This window comes from Lynx canadensis, chromosome C1, assembly GCF_007474595.2.
Source record: "Lynx canadensis isolate LIC74 chromosome C1, mLynCan4.pri.v2, whole genome shotgun sequence".
Taxonomy (NCBI): Eukaryota; Metazoa; Chordata; class Mammalia; order Carnivora; family Felidae; genus Lynx; species Lynx canadensis.
In genome coordinates this window covers 109866390-109884131 of record NC_044310.1, presented here as the reverse complement: position 1 = coordinate 109884131, position 17742 = coordinate 109866390, and the positions used below count along the sequence as shown (strand labels likewise).

General features: G+C 47.4%; 1 long non-coding RNA gene across 1 annotated transcript in view; it reads left to right on the top strand.

Annotated features, from left to right (window-relative positions):
* The window catches only part of LOC115521909, a 28879-nt gene extending 11390 nt beyond the window's left edge, over nt 1–17489 (top strand). The window contains exons 2-3 of the long non-coding RNA XR_003971204.1: nt 1317–1778; nt 14405–17489. This is a non-coding gene — a long non-coding RNA (uncharacterized LOC115521909). The remainder of the gene's footprint in view (nt 1–1316; nt 1779–14404) is intronic.
* The last annotated feature ends 253 nt before the right edge of the window (nt 17490–17742 follow it).

The window sequence follows — 17742 nt, the reverse complement described above, 5'->3', positions numbered from 1 at the left end:
GGTAACAGCCATTGTAGCAGGTGCAAGCTGATAGCTCATTGATTTTGACTTGCATTTCCTGGTGATGAGTGATGCTGAACACTTTTTCACATACCTGTTGACCATTTGGATGGCTTCTTTCCAGAAGTGCCTATTTGGGGCTTTGCTTGCTAATTCATTTTGTTGGCAGCACTCAGCTCCTTGTGGTTGGAGGACTACATGCTCTGCTGGGGACTGCTCTTGGTTTCTAAAGGCCACCCGTAGTCTTGTCACATGCCTCCTTCCATCTTTAGGCCAGCAAAGGTGCATTAAGTCCTTCTTATGCTTGGAATCTCCCACTTCCTCTGCTGGTCACCAGCTGGAGAAAACTCTCCTTTTAAAGGGCTCATGTGATTAGGTTAGGTCCTAATAATTCCCCAATATTTTTAAAAAACAAATCTTAATGTTTATTTTTGAGGGAGAAAGTGACAGAGCTCAAGCGGGTGAGGGGTAGAGAGAGAGGGAGACACAGAGTCTGTAGCAGGCTCCAGGCTCTGAGATGTTAGCACAGAACCCGATGTGGGGCTGGAACTCATGAATTGTGAGATCATGACCCAAGCCAAAGTTGGATGCATAACTGACTGAGCCACCCAGGTGCCCCAATAATTTCCCAGTCTTGAAGTCTGTTGTGCCAAGTGACATACCTAATTATGGAAGTAGCACCCATCACATACACAGGGTGTGTATGCACTGGGCTCAGTGTGGGGAAGGAGCCTGGGCTTGTCTCTTCATAACTGCACTCTGTCCAGGGACACGAGGCTGACACACACAAACTCAGTCTGTGTGTGGAGAGTGTTAGGAGAGCCACGCTCCGCTCCTGTCACTGTCAGTAACTAGCTGCCTCTCCCTGGGGCTCAGTTTGTAAGTGGCTATATTGGGATTGAGTGATGGGCTTTATCTTGTATGCCAAATCTGGCTGGTTGGCCATGGTGCTTGGGGTGCTTCTTGAGAGGCTTGTAAGGTTGGCCTTGACCCTGGCGGGGAAGAGGGTGGTGATTGGTGTCTCTCAAGGATACCCACAGGCCCTCCTGCCATCTCCTGACTGATCTTCGCACGCTTCCAGCTCATTTGTTCAGCACACATTTACTGACGCTCTCTTTCCCCAGCATTTCAGGCTGCCGAGTTCACACTGAGCTATCTGAGAGGATTTTTTTGCAGAAGAGAATAATGGGAACCCAAGACTGGGGCACTAGGGGATAAATGGAAGGCATGAACTTGTGTAAAACCTTCGAGCACGAAGGACTCTATTCTGGGGACTAAAGCTTCATCCTGTTTTGTTTTGTTTTTTCCTGAAACAGAAACTGCGTTGAACTATTGAACTGGGCAAAAGCATATGACTGAACACAGGACTGCTGCACCCACATTCTTGATAAAAATTGGACACTCTGCAAAAAATATTTTCCTAGTAACTGTCACAATGTACTCAGATAATTTTGTACATTGTGAAATGTATGTCTTCCAGTCAGAATTTTTGGAAGACAACCGGTGCAAGTTTCTGGAGACTTCTGCAGTTTGCTAATAAAGACCCTGGGTGTTTACTGCTCCTCGACAGGATGAAGTTTGGGTTGCTGCCTGAATCTACGCTTCCCAAGTGGCGATTCTAAGACCCCAGATAAACTCTTTTGTCTTATTTGGGTAACTTCCTGTTTTCTTAGCCAAGAAAGGGAAGGAAGAAAATCGACATTCTGCCTGTTATCCCTCGACGCCTATTGCATGGGCCACCGAGTCACCTGCACCATGTCATGGGCTTCCTTTGCCAGGTTTGTGCCATGTCCTCCTGTAATAAATAAGAAAGCTGAGGTGCATTCAAATCACTTACACACACTGGAGCAGAGACAGAAGAAACCCTCACCCTTCTGACAGTTCTAAGTACTGGGGTGCTGCATCGACGGCAAGAGCAAGGAGAGCAAGAGGAAGCCTCTCACAGCCAGGTCCCCCTCCCCCGCCCCCAGCCTCCCTTCTTGACAGTCATTTTCCTACCAACTTGGCCATCCCACCTCAGGGGGCATGTAGCCTGGATGCTGCGATAAAACACCCTCTTTGCACCAAGGAAATTGAGAGCAGGGGGTCAGGGGCTGGTTGCTCCTGGGTTTGATTCCTAATCACTTTTTAAATCCCTTGTGCCTTGTGAAATAAACGTGATGGACTTTGGGGGCTGGTTTCTGAAGCCTTGTGAAGAGGAGAGGCCCAGGCAGCCTGCGGACAGCTAATTTGATCAGAGGTTGTGATTTCCTCCTCTTGCCTCTGTGTCCAGGGCAGATAAAATGGAAGGAGGGCAGAGATGCTTAATTAACCCTGTAATTCTTGCATGGGCTAATTAGCATATAGATGAGGGTGGCTCTCCAAGCCTGTCTCAGAGCTGTCTCCTGTCTGTGTGCAGAGCGCTGGGCTAGCCCCCACATTAACCAGTCACAGTCCTTCCCAAGTTCTGCCTAAAGGAGGCCCATGACTGTGGGGTGGTACAGGGAGATTGGGGGCCTCTTATGGACTTAGGAATTTTTAACACAATCTCTCAGCCAGTGCTTTGAGGACACTATGACCGGGGCTACTTGGGCTTCTCATTAGTTTGGCCTGGTTCTGGCATTCTGGACCCTCTGTGGTTGACTTCTACCCACCCTGGGGTCTCTGCCCTCTGACCTTGTCTTCCCAAGCTGAGAGTGTGGAGCCCGGCTGTGGCAGTTGCCCAGGAGGAGGGGTTGGACTCAACCATTTGCCCTGTCTTTCCCAGAGCTGCATTGGTTATCTGTCCCCTCCCTTATCCAGTTGGTAGATTCAAGGCTTGGAGAGCCTTAGAAGCCCTCCTGGAATTTCCTCCCCACTAACTAGGCATAGGCATGCCAAGCACAGCTATTCCCTTGGTTGGGGTGGGGTGGGGGTGGAGAGTTCTAGTCAGGGGTCTGACAAATGTGCTGTGTGGCTTAGTGTGCTGGGGGAGTGGGTGGGCCCAGGCAGGGTGGAAGTAGGACCATGGGCAAGCCCCTCTGGCCCTCCAACCCTTCCTGTGTCCACTCCTTGAGGGTCTGCCCCTGAAGCTCTCCAGTGTACCCTCACTCCCCACCTTGCAGCTCCAGAAGTCTACCTGCTGTAGCACGTGGGGCTGGAGGTTTGAAGAAAGAAAACATTTGCTTAACAAAGTCCAGGTTTGAATTTGATCTGGGCCAAGCCTGTGTCCTGATGCACACAGGTTCCACCGGGGTTCCTGATGACCCAGTCACATGGAGGGAGAAGGCACACAGGACAAAACGGCCAGGGCAGGGATGCAGGCCCAGCCTTGTCCCAAACGTCCCCATCCGTGAAATGGGGATGATGATACACACTTCACAGATTCAATTTCTGGTCTCACAAGAAGCACCTTGGAGGGTGGAGCCATATCCGCATTTTACAGATAAGACTGTTGGGGCTCAGAGTGGCCATGTTTAGCTCAAGAGGCCAGAATTGGGAATAGAGCCTAGGGTAGCATGCAGACCAGTGGGACTCTGAGCTTCTGTTCCCCCCAGCGGGAGAGGGCAGAGGGCCTCCGTGTAGGGCATGTCAGGGTGTGCATGTGTGTGCACATGTGTGTGCACGTGTGTGTGCATGTGTGTGTGTGTGCCTGTGTTAGCATGCATGGGGTCTGCTCAGCAGTTCTGTGGGGCTGCTGTGGTGGAACCAACACACAGGCCTGAGGAAAGGTCTGTTCATTCTATCACTTATCTTAGTGAGAGTGGTGTGGGCAGAACTTGCGAGTAGCCAGAAATATTTTAAGAGAAAACATTTTTAAAGTTTATTTATTTATTTTGAGAGAGTGAGCAAGCGGGAAGAGGGGCAGGGAGAGGGGGAGAGAGAAAATCCCAAGCAGACCCCGGGCTGTCAGTGCAGAGCCCAATGCTGGGCTCGAACTCATAAACAGTGAGATCATGACCTGAGTCGAAACCAAGAGTTAAATGCTCAACTGACTGAGCCACCCAGGGGCCATAAGAGAAAATTTAAAAAAATTTTTTTTAATGTTTATTCATTTTGGAGAGACAGAGAGTGTGAGTGGGGAGGGGCAGAGAGAGAGAGGGAAACACAGAATCTGAAGCTGGCTCCAGGCTCTGAGCTGTCATCACAGAGCCCGACGCAGGGCTTGAACTCATGGCAGCATCATGAGATCATGACCTGAGCCAAAGTCAGACGCTTAACTGACTAATCCACCCAGGTACCCCACTAATAAATTTTTTATTGAAATAATTGTAAATTCACTTGAAGTTGTAAGAAATAGTAAGGTTCACTTGTACCCTTTACAGGGTTTCCTTTAATGGTAACATTACAAAATTATAGTATAATATCACACAGTACATGCTGATGTTGATACAACCCTCTGATCTTATTTAGGTTTCCCCAGTTTTACTTTCATTCATTTGTGCATGTGTTTGTACATGGATGTGTATGTGGGAGGAGTGGTTTGAGGGATGGGGCTGATCAAGGGGAGGATATGACCATGTGGGGCAGTAACACACCACAGGCTCAATGAGGTCGTGTTGAGACAGGGTTGCATGTGGGGGAACCCTTCCCAACATAAATCTGTGCAGAGGCTATGAGGTCCAGAGAGGGGTGTCACTACTCAGAAGGAGAGGAGGGCAGGACACCTTCTGGGAGAGAAGCAGGTGGGGCAGAGGGCTCAAGTGTCCAGGTGGTGTCACTTAGCCGCACCCCAGGCGTGTCCGGGTCACAGAGTTGGGAAGTGCAGCAGGGGCATCAGGCTTTATGTTATAATTTTTTAAATGTTTATTTTTTAAAGAGAGAGACACAGTGCGAGCAGGGGAGGGGCAGAGAGAGAGGGAGACACAGAATCCAAAGTAGGATCCAGGTTTGGTGCTGTCAGCACAGAGCCCAATGAGGGGCTCCAACCCATGAAACAAACTGATATTGTGACCTGAGTGGAAGTCAGAAGCTTAATTGACTGAGCCACCCAGGTGCCCCTGGGCTTTATCTTATAAATAAAGAACAGCTATTGGGAGAGTTTCCATGAGATATGCAAAGCAGGCAGTCTCTAAATGGCTAAAACTTTGCTTGTTTGGGCTGCTTTTTTAAATAATTGGATGTGTGTAAATTGGAATTTGGTGCCTGAGGGCTTTTGACCTAATGGGTCTCAGCCACAGCTGGAGAAATAAACAACTCAGGGGCAATACATACTGGCCATCTTTGGCTTATTTATGAGTGTGTGTGTGTGTGTGTGTGTGTGTATGTGTGTGTAGGCCTGTGTTTATACAATTCTATCACTTGTGTAGTTTTATGTATCCACCAGCACAGTCAGGTTACTGAGCCATGTTAATACTCCAAAGTTCCCTCCTGTTAGCATTTTCTAATCCACTGCTAGCCACCACCTGCCCCACCCCCCAATCCCTGGCAACCACTAGTTTGTCCCCCATTTCTTAAGTGTTACTATTTCAAAAATATGAAAGAAATCATATAATCCCTTTGAGACTGGCTTTTTTTTTCCTCTCAGCATAATTCCCTGGAGATTGGGCTATTACAAATAAAGCTGCTGTGAACATTTGTGTAATTGTTTTTGTGAGAACACAAATTTTCATTTCTCTAGGATAGTGTCCAGAGTCCTATGGCAATTGCATGTTTGCTTTTGCGAAGAAATTGCCAAACTGCTTTTCTGAGAGGCTCTATCGTTTGATGTGCCTGAAAGCGTGAGACATCTGGTGTCCCTGCATGCTCCCCTAGTATTTGGTGGTGTTACTATTTTTACCATACCCTCATTCTCATAGGTATATGATGATACCTCTTGTGGTTTCAATTTGCATTTCTCTAGTGGCTGCTGATGCTGTCTTTTCGTGGGCTTTTTTCCCATCTGTATATCCTATTGAGTGAAATGTATTCTCACGTCTTTTGCTCATCTTCAGACTGGATATATATATTTTTTTAATGTTGAGTTTTGATTATTCTTTATGTATTCTAGATACTAGTCCTTTTTTTTGATATGTTGTTTGCAAATATATTCTCCAAGTCTGTAGCTTGTCATTTTTATCTTTTTTATGTGAGTATTCGCAGAACCAAAGTTTTACATTTTAATAAGGTCCAGTTTAGGAGCACCTGGGTGGCTCAGTTGAGCTTCTGACTTCGGCTCAGGTTATGATCTCACAGCTTGTGGGTTCAAGCCCCGTGTTGGGCTCTGTGCTGACAGCTCAGAGTGTGGAGCCTGCTTGGGATCTGTGTCTCCTTCTCTTTCTTCCCCTCCCCTGTTCACATACTCTTTCTCTCTCTCTCTCAAAAATAAGTAAACATTAAAAAAAAATAAGGTCCAGCTTATTAAAATTTCCTCTTAAAGATGATGCTTTTGGTATCAAGTCAAAGAACTCTTTGCCTAGCACTGATCCTGAAGATTTTTCCTTATTTGTTTATTTTTTCCTGAAAGTTTTATAGTACTATGTTTTGCATTTAAGTCTATGATTCATTTTGGATGAACTTTTGTGTGTGTGTGTGTGTGTGTAAGATATGAGGTTTTAGGTTTTGTTTTTTATTTTTGAAAAGGCTATTCTTCTATCTAATTGGTTTTGCACTTTTGTTGAAAATTACTTGGACATATTTAGTTCTACTCTGTGTTCTCTATTCTATTCCATTGATCTATGTATTCATTTCTCTACCAATGTCACATTTACTGTAGCCTTGATATTAGATAGATTATTCCCACTTAATTTTTTTTTATCTCAATGTTGTTTACTATGCTAGTTCCTGTGCCTTTCTCTATACATTTTAGAATAAGTTTCTCTATGTCTATAAAAAACCTTATGGGCATCACATTAAATCTATCAATCAATTTGAAGGAAAGTTGATATCTCACTATTTTGAGTCTTCAAATCCATGGAGTATCCAAGAAGTGTAATATCTCTCCTTTCATTTAAGTCTTCCTTGATTGTTTTCATCAGCATTTTGTAAATTTCAACATATAGACCCTATACATGTTTTGTTAAATGTATATCTAACTATTTCACTTTCTTTGGAGCAATTGTGAATGGTATTGTGTTTTATTTTATTTTATTTTTTATTTATTTATTTTGAGAGACAGAGAGAGACAGAGAGAGAGAGAGAGAGAGAGCAGGGGAGGGCAGAAAGAGAGGGAGAGAGAGAATCCAAGCAGGGTCTGTGCTGTCAGTGCAGAGTCCAATGTGGGGCTTGATCCCATGAACCATGAGATCATGACCTGAGCCAAAATCAGACTCTTAACAGACTGAGCCACCGGGGCTACTGAGCCCCGGTATTGTGTTTTAAAATTTGTTTTCTGTATTTCATTTCAGAAATGTGATTGATTTTTTTGTGTGTTAATCTTGTATCCTATGACCTTGCTGAGCTCACTTATTCATTATAGGAGGATTTTTTTTTGTAGATTCCTTAAGGTTTTCTATGTAGTTAATCATGTCATCTTCAATACAGATAGTTTTGTGTTTTTTTCCTTCTTGATGTCTTTCATTTACTTTTCTTGCCTTATTGTAGTGACTAGAACTTCTTGGGGGAAATATTCAGGTTTTTTTTCTACCATTGAGTATAAATATTACTGTTATAATTTTTTGGGGAGAGGAAGGTATTCTTTAAAAAGTTGAGGTTATTTGTCTCTATTCCTAGTTTCCTGAGAGTTTTTATTTCTAAATTATGAATGGGTGTTAGATTTTGTTAAAAGCTTTTTCTGCATCAACTGATAATAATGTATGGATTTTATTCTTTAGTTTGTTGACATGGTGTATTATACAGATAGATTTTCAAATGTTGAGTCAGTCTTGCATTCTTGGAATAAATTTCACTTGATCATGATGTATAATTCTTGTTACATATTGTTGGAATTCTTTTAAATTTCATTGAGGGTTTTGCATCTGAAGTCCATAAGAGAGATTGGAGCACAGTTTTGTCTTTGGTTTTGGGATGAGAGTATTCCCCTCTCTTATGTTTTATGGATGAGATTTTGTAAAATTGGTGTTGATTTTTCTTTTAAATATTTGATGGAACTCTTCAGTAAAACCATCTGGTTCTGGACATTTCATTCTTGGAAGCTTTTAAATTATGAATTCAATTTCATTGATGATTATAGGGCTACTCAGATGTCTATTTCATCTTGGTTGAGTTTTGGTACATTATAGTTTTCAATGAATTGGTACACTTCTCAGTTGTCAAATTTATGAATTTAAAGCTGTTCACAGTATTCCCTTATTACCTTTTTAATGACTGTGGAATCTGGAGTGATATTGGTGATCTGTGTCTTTTATCTTTCGTTTTTGTTAGTATTGCTAAAGGTTTATCAATTTCACTGATTTTTTTAAAGAACCAATTTATTATTTCATTGATTTTTCTATATTGTTTTTCTATCTTCAATTTCGTTGACTTCTCTTTTTATTATTTTATTCCTTGTGCTTGCTTTTCATGTATTTTGCTCTGTCTTTGCTAGTTTCTTGAGGTAGGAACTTAGGTTGATTTTATATTTGATTTGAGATTGGTTAGGCTATTAATATCTAATGTCACTATAAATAATAAATACAAATATAAATTGTGCTATAAGTTCCCCCCTTAGCCCTGCTTTAGCTCCATCACAAAAATGTTGTGTCTTCAATTTCATTGTATACCATGTATTTTTAATTTTTTTTTTCAACGTTTATTTATTTTTGGGACAGAGAGAGACAGAGCATGAACGGGGGAGGGGCAGAGAGAGAGGGAGACACAGAATCGGAAACAGGCTCCAGGCTCTGAGCCATCAGCCCAGAGCCCGACGCGGGGCTCGAACTCACGGACCGCGAGATCGTGACCTGGCTGAAGTCGGACGCTTAGCCGACTGCGCCACCCAGGCGCCCCTACCATGTATTTTTAAATTGCCTTTGAGGCTTTCTTCTTGACTTATGGATTATTTAAAAGTGTGTTGTTTAGTTTCACTGTGTCTGTTGATTTTGATTTCTGGTTTCATTCCATTATGGTCCAAGAACTCAGTCTGTATTGTTTCAATTCTTCTAAATTTGTTGAGACTTAAAACTTTTTTTTATTTGAGTATAGTTAATACACAATATTACATTAGTTTCAGTTGTTGAGAGTGGGTTTTTTAAAGTTTTTATTTAAATTCCAGTTAGTTAACATACAGCGTAATATTAGTTTCAGGTGTACAATTTAGTGATTCATTGCTTACATACAACATCTGGTGTTCACCACAATAAGTGCCCTCCTTAATCCCCATCACCTATTTCACCCATTCCCCACCCCCCTCCCCTCTAGTGATTATCAGCCTATTCAGGAGTGGTTTTATAGACCAGGATATGGTCTATCTTGGTGAATGTTCCATAGCCACTTTTAAAATGTGTATTCTGCTATTCTGGGGTGGAGTGCTCTATGTATGTTAATTAGAGCTCCTTGGGTGGTTGTGTTGTTAGCAATCCCTCTATATCCTTGCTGATTTTCTGCTTAGTGGTTCTGCAGGTTGCTGAAAGGAGAGTGTTGGAGTCTCAACTATAATTTTAGCTTTATCTGTTTCTCTTTTCAGCTCTGTTTTTGCTTCATGTGTTTTGAGGCTCTGTTGTTTGGTGCATACACATTTAGGATTGTTATGTATTCCTGGTAATTTGGTCCTTTTATCATTATGTAATATCCCTCTTTGTCTCTAGTAATTCCTCTTCTCAGAAGTCTATTTTATCTGATATTAACATATCCACTCCTGTTTTAAAATGTTTTGTATGGCCTCGGACAATGAATTCCCTTCTCAGCTTTGGGTCTCAGTTTCTTCATCTATAAAATGGAAGGGGAGGTTTGGGGTCAAACAAGGTGGCCTTGAAGACCCTTCTAGTAGTGATATTCTGTGGCTCACATCTCCCACATGATCTCTGTGTAGGTGATGCTATGTACTGCTTTTGTGCAAAGGATGTTTTCCTTGGTGAGTGCAAACCCAGGGAGCAGGCATGAGGACCAGGGCAGTGGAGGAGGGCAGAAGGGGGAACGTGGGAGGATTATCACTGAGTTAGACTTGATTAAGAGAACAGCGTCCCTAAGAAGCTGTACCCTGGGTCTCAGGGTATCCCTTGAGCCGCAGGGAAGGAACTTGCCCACTGGTTTGTATATACCACTGGATAAAGGTTTGTCCTTGGGGTATTAACACTTGGCTCCTCCAGACACATGTGTGTAGATGTGATGGCCTCCCTGGGGATGTCAGCAGGGATGCTCAGGTCGCAGGGGTGGCAGGGGCAAAGGCAGGGGCCAGGAACTTCATTTCATCTGTGTGAAGTTGGTCAGAGACCAAAGGAGCAGGAACAGAGATGGGAGGCCAAGAGGATCTGAAGTGGCTCATCTCCCTTCTCACCATCAGTGGTGCTCATTCCTATCTTCCCTCATTGACTCAGCTGAACACATGCAAATCATTGTGCCATGTGTGGCTAGCTTGATTATTCTTGGTCCACTTATTCAACATTCAGGCATATATGGCTCTGTTTCTTAATGTGACCATTCTGAGCAACTGGCTCACAGCTCCGGGCAGGTACCCCTGCCTTCTGTGATGCAGGGTGAGACCGTGTGTCACGCCATGGCATCCTCTACCCAGCTGGTCCATGAGCTTCATGACCTCACAGTTGCAGGGGCTCCAGCACCTCTGTCATGTTGGAGTGTTCTGCCAGGGGTGCCCTAACAAGGCGCCCCCATCCTCTCTGAGCTGCCTGGAGTGGGTACTTGGTCTGGCTTAGCTGTGATGGGCCCATCACCATCTGTCTAAAAGTTGTTTTGTGAAGATTTGCTCAATAAATTTCCTTGTGTGCATTGTCTGAAAGATCACCATTAATGCATAGTTTTTGCTGGGTTTCAAAGACGCTTCTTTGGGTCCCTAGCCTGTGGGATGATTGCAGAGATGAAAACCAGTGCAGGCAGATGATGGAGATGTTGGGAAAATCCCAGAGTCAGGGGGAAGACATTTGCCTGATAACTGCTCTAGTCTGTAGGAAGTCAAGAAAAACCTTTTTTTTTTTTTTTTTTTTTTTTTGGCTTGCCTTTCTCTTTTTTCTTCTGGCAAGTGGCAGTGATTCAAGCTATGTTTCCAATTAGGACATATGGTAGAATTAACGAATCTCTTCCACTGTACATTGCAGGCCATATTTAGTATGGAGAGGATGTGAAGTTTTCCTTGGTGATAATAATGCCAGCAGCTGTCATCTTCCAAGCACCTATTCGGTGTCAGATCATGGCATGCGTTGTCTCATTTTGTCTTCATGACAGCCCCAAGGGTAGGTGTCATTACCTGATGTCACCCGATGTCCTGGGTGGGGGTTTTGGAACTTCCTTTGTTCGTGTAGGAGGTGGGGCCTGGGTCTTCTCGGTTGCTCAGAACTCAGACTGTGGATGAGGTCTGTGTGAGCAGTGGGTGCTATCAAGGAGGGTCATGGAGGGGTGAGGATGGGAGACTGGTGCTCCAGGGAGTGGGAGCCCCAGCCGGGGGTGGGGGGGGGGTTGGACAGGGCCCCTGGGACACAGAAGGGGCAAGACACTGGCATCAGGCTGGGCCCCACACAGACCCACAATCTGGACCCCTAAAGGGACTTGGGGACAGTCATCCTTCTGGGGGCAGAACTTCTGTCTTAGGCTGTCCAGCTTCTGGAACCATGAAGCTCCTTTGGAAGTGGAGTTTGAAGAACCTGGCCTGCATTTTCTCCCACGATTGCATTCCTGAGACTTCACTGGGCCTGAGGCTATCCGAGGTACTGGAGAGAGAAAAGGAGAAGACAGGGAGTGCCACCCTGGTCCTGCTGCAGGTGGTTTGAGCCAAGTGGCCCTGGGCTGCCCCACATGTGGCCTCATACAGGGCCTCCTCCTCTCCAGACCCTGAATCTGCAGCAGGAAATTACAGGTTTGAGGTATATGATTTCTAAGAGCTGCCCTTTTATGACATGGAGGCCACCATTCCAGGCACTGGGGGCTGGACAGGCACCCTGAGCTGTGAGGTGGGCAGACCCAGCGCTCAGGCTCACATGAGTTCCAAGCTTTTCCAGTTTTTCTAGAGAAGCCAGAATTTAGATTTTATGTGATAACTCCTGAGTTTCAAAAACTGATAACTGGTTTAAAACAAAACAAAACAAAACAAAACAAAACATTGAAGGCTAGACAAGGTCCCTTTGCTAGCTGGATGTCCTATGGGAGCCACTGTGTACCTCTAGGCTGGGGCCTTGAGTCCATGAATTATGAAGCCAAATCTGTACAAGGAAACAGGAGGAATCAGCATCTGAATCAGCACTGTGTCTCCTTCCGACTCTGCTGCTTCCCAGCACCTGTCATAGGCTTGGTGCCTGGTAGACTATTAGTAATTTCTGAGAAAGTTATCTCTTTCATGTATCCTCCATGACTTTCCATCAGGGGTCCATAGCTTTGTGCTTCAGTGTCAGGTGTGAGCATGTGTGAGAGTCTGTGAGAGTGACTGCATGTGTATGTATGTGTGTGTGTGTGTGTGAGAGAGAGAGAGAGAGCAATGTGCATGTGATCATGTGTTTGTGTGAGAATGTGCATGAGTGTGGGTGCCTATGAGTGTGTATATAAGAGAGCGTGTGTGTAGGAGCAGGTGTGAGTGTGGGTGAGTGTGCATGGGAAACTGGCCATAGGAGCAGGTGTGAGTGTGGGTGAGTATGTATGAGTGACTGGCTGTAGGAGCAGTGTGGTGAGTGTGTATGAGAGACTGGTTATAGGAGCAGGTGTGAGTGTGGGTGAGTGTGTATGAGAGACTGGTCGCAGAAGCAGTGTGAGTGTGGGTGACTGTGCATGAGAGACTGGCCGTAGGAGCAAGTGTGAGTGTGGGTGAGTATGTATGAGAGACTGGCCATAGGAGCAGGTGTGAGTGTGGGTGAGTGTGCATGAGAGACTGGCCGTAGGAGCAGGTGTGAGTGTGGGTGAGTATGTATGAGTGACTGGCTGTAGAAGCAGTGTGAATGTGGGTGAGTGTGCGTGAGAGACTGGCCATAGGAGCAGGTGTGAGTGTGGGTGAGTGTGCATGAGAGACTGGCCGTAGGAGCAGGTGTGAGTGTGGGTGAGTGTGCATGAGAGACTGGCCGTAGGAGCAGATATGAGTGTGGGTGAGTGTGCATGAGAGACTGGCCGTAGGAGCAGGTGTGAGTGTGGGTGAGTATATATGAATTACTGGCTGTAGGGGCAGTGTGAGTGTGGGTGAGTGTGCGTGAGAGACTGGCAATAGGAGCAGGTGTGAGTGTGGGTGAGTATGTATGAGTTACTGGCTGTAGGGGCAGTGTGAGTGTGGGTGAGTGTGTATGAGAGACTGGCCATAGGAGCAGGTGTGAGTGTGGGTGAGTGTGTATGAGAGACTAGCAGTAGGAGCAGTGTGAGTGTGGGTGAGTTTGTATGAGAGACTAGCAGTTCAAGCAGTGTGAGTGTGGGTAAGGGTGGTGCCGTCTCCTTTGGAGTCTGGGGTTGCTTTGTAAGCTGAGCATTTTGTTCCAGACTCCTGCTGGTTGCTGACAAGAACATAACTAGTCCCTGCTGCCCATTCCCTTGGCTCCTGTCCAAGATGTTTTCCCCACAACCAAAGGGACTAAGCACTTTCTCACCCATGGTGTCCACCGTGGGCTTGGGTCCCAGCACCTCTGCATAGACTATTGCTGCTGGGCCCTGCCGGAGAGGCCATGTGGGGAGCCCAGAGACCATGATGGGAGGGATTTGGCATGTGACTCGGGATGTCCTGGACCTGCCATGCTGCCAGCTGAGCACCATGGAGCAGCCTAGTTGATGTCACGCAGAGCAGAAGAATGACCAGCCAAGTCCTACCTCAATTCCCAACCCACGAAATAGTGAGATGTTACAAAATGGTATTGTGCGAAGCCACTAAATCTTGGGATGGTTTGTAGAACAGCAGCAGATAAGCAGAATAATCAATTCCTTTAATATTTCCCAAATGGTAACGTGTCATATTTTGTAAAAGATTTCTTTCATGTCGCTTCAGTTTAGGAAGAACTATGTCAGCAAACTGTGACAATTAAAAAAAAGAAGAAGAAGATGAAGAAGCCCAAATCCCAGTGAGACCCAGGCTAGCTCATTCATTTGGATTCAGTTCTAATGATGATTACTTATTTCCCCCTGTTAGCAGCATCACTGGTAACTAAAGTTAGCTTTGGCTCAAAAATCAATGTGTTATTTTAGAGCCCAAAGTAGGCAGCGAAGTGTCTGATGATTGACGACAGGATTGCTGGAGCTCTAGCTGGCTCCGGGCCTCACTTCCTTCCCTCTTGTCGTCTCCCGGGTGGCAACAGGGAGCAGCCAGCCCACTGCCCAGGTGGCCCGCAGCCGGTAAGGATGTGCAAAAGCCTCCAGCAGGTTTCCTGCGGTCCTTGGGCCAGGCCTCCCTTGGTGAGGCAATGCAATCCACCGATGCTGCTGTGGCTGAATTGAGTTTTCCCCCATTCTTGTGTTGCAGTCTGAACCCCCAGGACCGCAGCATGTGGCCTTATTTGCACATCCGGTGTGGTTGGAGTCCTCCTGAGAAGGGGCGGCCAGGACACAGATGCACACAGAGAAGATGATGTGAAGACAGAGAAGACGAGCATCCAGGCCAGGAGACAGGCCTGGGACCCATGCTTCTCCCACGGCCTTTGGATGGAGCCCGCCTTGCTGACACCTCAGTTTTGCACTCCATCTTGCCACAGGCTTGGACTGGCCCACGCTCCTGGGCATCCTGTGTGGTTACCCATCCACTCCACCCCCACCCTCCGACCCCGTCCATGGCTCTTCCCATGCTCTGGAGCCCCTCCCCAGCTAGGCCCTACTCCTTTCCAGGATGATGCTCTCAGGACCACGCTTCGCCCATCCCTGTGACCCCTTACGTCCCTTGTGGGGTTTTGCTCTTTCATTCATGTGACAAGCAGAAGTGACACTGCAGCTGGGTTCTTGGTCCCTCCATTTCTGTGTCTTATGGCTGAGAAATCCCCAGGGTGGGACAACCCAGTAATTCCGAATCAAAGCTCTGCTGGCAAGCATTACTCATGTTGTCTCTGACCGCACACTTTGGGCCCCACTGGACCCGCTCTTGGTCTGTTCCCATCTAGGCTCCTCGTGGCACAGTTGTCCTGTGCATGAAGGCTGAAGCCAAGGCTGAGGCAGGATGGGGCAAACTCAGAGTGCTGTGGGGTGGGGCCTGGTAGGCCTGCTAGTGGGGCTTGAGAGGCCATAGCAGTGGGCAGCAGTCATCAGATGGCACAGGCTGCTGGAAGGACAGGGTCAGGGAAGGAAAGCATAGTGTAGGTCAAGAGCAAGGAAAGCAAAGTCTGGAGGTGCTGAAATGTTCACAGAGTCCCAGAGGGGTAGGCGGTAAGCTGTGGTAGAAGAGGGGGGCAGGCTGAAGGCTCAGGAGGGAGAGGCCTGATGCCAGCCTGGCGGTGGCCCTGCTTCCTCAGCTTTCCTGGGATTCACACGTGATGTTCGTACACTGGCTTCCTGTACTTTTGGGGAGGAATCTTGGGATGAAGCAAGAGTGGGCGGGGAGAAGTGGATGGCTGCCATGCAGGCCAGCTGCACGGGGAGCGCTGGGCCAGAGTGGCTTTCAGAGACGTCCCTGGCTAGGTGAGGGGGAGAGATGGCCTTGCCTCCACCAGCCGCAGGAGGGCGGGACCTCAGGCCAGGCTGCTGTCTGCAGCTGTGTCCACCTTGCAGTAGCTGACAGCACCCAGCAGCCTAGAGACCATTTGGGGTGTCCTGCCTCTGCCCCTGATCCTGCCGTCCCCTTCTCTGCTGTGCCCTCCACTTTCCAGCCCCCAGTACACAGGGGTCCCCAGGGATACTTGTCTGGCATCTTACTCTTCCCCTTGAGCCCTGCCTCTCTCCAGAGGTGCCCCAGGCAGAGGCCTCTGGTGCCTGCTTAGCTGTGTGGGACCAGTAATCTGCTGATGGCAGTGCTTGGTGCTGTGACAGCTTCTGTGGGCTCTGCTGGTCCTGCCCTGCTTACCCAGGAGCACAGTCCCTTCTGCTGGGCACCACCATGAGTAAGACATACTCCTTGCTCTGGTCATTGCTCAGCGTGTCCTCCCAGCCCTTGGTGCCACCACCGTCGAGACCCGTGTCTTCTGCCTATCATACTTGTGGTTGACTGCATTCTTTCCCTTGCCCCTTCCTCAGGGTGTCCACTGCCCTAGGTCGCTGGGGTCAGGGCTGCTTCTCTCCCTCCACCTGAGATAAGTGACCAGTGGAGGGTGCTTGAACCAGGAACCTATCCATGACCGACCAGAGACTTAGGCCCCAGGGAAAGCTACCAAGGGCTTGGGCTGGGCCAGTCAGATTCCGGAGTGGACACTGAACTGAAGAAGCCAACAGAGCCTGTGCAGAGAAAGGGACTGAGAGTGGGCTGTTGTTCTGGTAGGTGGCTTGGCAGGAGAGGAGATGCACAGAGAGGGAGAGACACCCAGAGGCCGGGGAATGCCCACCTCAGGGAGCCCCCCTCCCAGGGCCTGTATGTGCTTTCCAGAAGGGCATTCCAGACCTTTCCCCAAGGCAGCCTTGGTTTTCTCTCAAATCAGTAACCAGCTCTTTGTCAGGTACGGCTTTTGCACAGTCCCCGCATGGCTGGCCTGGGCCAGCCCTCTGTGGAGGGAGTGAGGAGAGTAGGGGAGAGGGGGGCCGAGGGAGAGCTCAGGCTGGGGAGACACTGCCTTTGAACACCCAGCCCTCTTCAGGCTGGAGGTGGGAGCAGGCCCGGAGCAGTTGGGAGGTCCTGCAGAGGAGGGATTCCTGAGCCTCCTCTTGGGACAGGGCCAGTGGGATGCTGGGTGACAGGCTTTAACAAAGGCAGGGCTTCGAGCAAGGAGGCCAGGTGGGAATGTGCCTTGGGCATGCAGACCACGATTCTCGCCCAGAAAGAGGCCCTGCAGCCTTTTCTATGTGGCCTGAAATTGTCAACTACCTCACGTCCACATTAGGGGAATGGCCATCTAAATTATGGAGCGATTAGAATGAATGCCATGCAGCCATTACATGGTTTACTCAACACATGAATTAACACTATAAAGTGCTTGCAATGTGACCCTGAGTACGAAAACCAGGCTACAAAATCATACCCCATCCTGGCAATTTTGCTTTGTGAACAAACAGAAGCTAAGCACAGAGAAAAGCCTGGAAGGAAATATATGAATATGTCAACGGTGCGTTTATGGGTTTTAAATTTTTTGGTGTTTTACATATTTTCTATTAAGACAAAAGTTATTTAAAAAAAGAGAATGTGAAATGCTGTTACTGTGTTGGTATAAGGTGGATATAAATGAATTCATGCTTCCCGTCCTATGAATGTCCTGATCACATCAAAGCAGAGCCTGTGCTGGACTCAGAGGCCAAAGGGGATGATGGTGGGGCCTGGCCCTTGGGAACCCACTGTGTGCTGGGGGCAGGTGGCCAAAGACAAGGCCTTCCAGCTGTGGTGAGGGGAGCAGAGGTGGCATGGGGGGTGCAGAGAAAGCTTCTTGGGGAAGAGGTGCCAGCAGGACCTGACCCAGGGGCAAACCAAAGATTTCATCAGCTTGCTGGGATTGAGGCCAGCGTGGGCCCTCCCACGCATGCCATTGTCCCGCTTCCTTGAAGGAGGTGCATGGAGTTGCTGGCTGCTGTGCACTCACTTTTCTCCTGAGGCAGGCCAGCTGGGTCTAGTCCTTGCTGGGCAACTCTTGGAGGCCTCTGTTGCCTCATCTGTATAATCGGAGTGGTAACATACCTGCTGCTACAGGCCTGAGCCTGGTGCCATTGTGCAGAGGCCTGTGGAGATGCCATGTCACG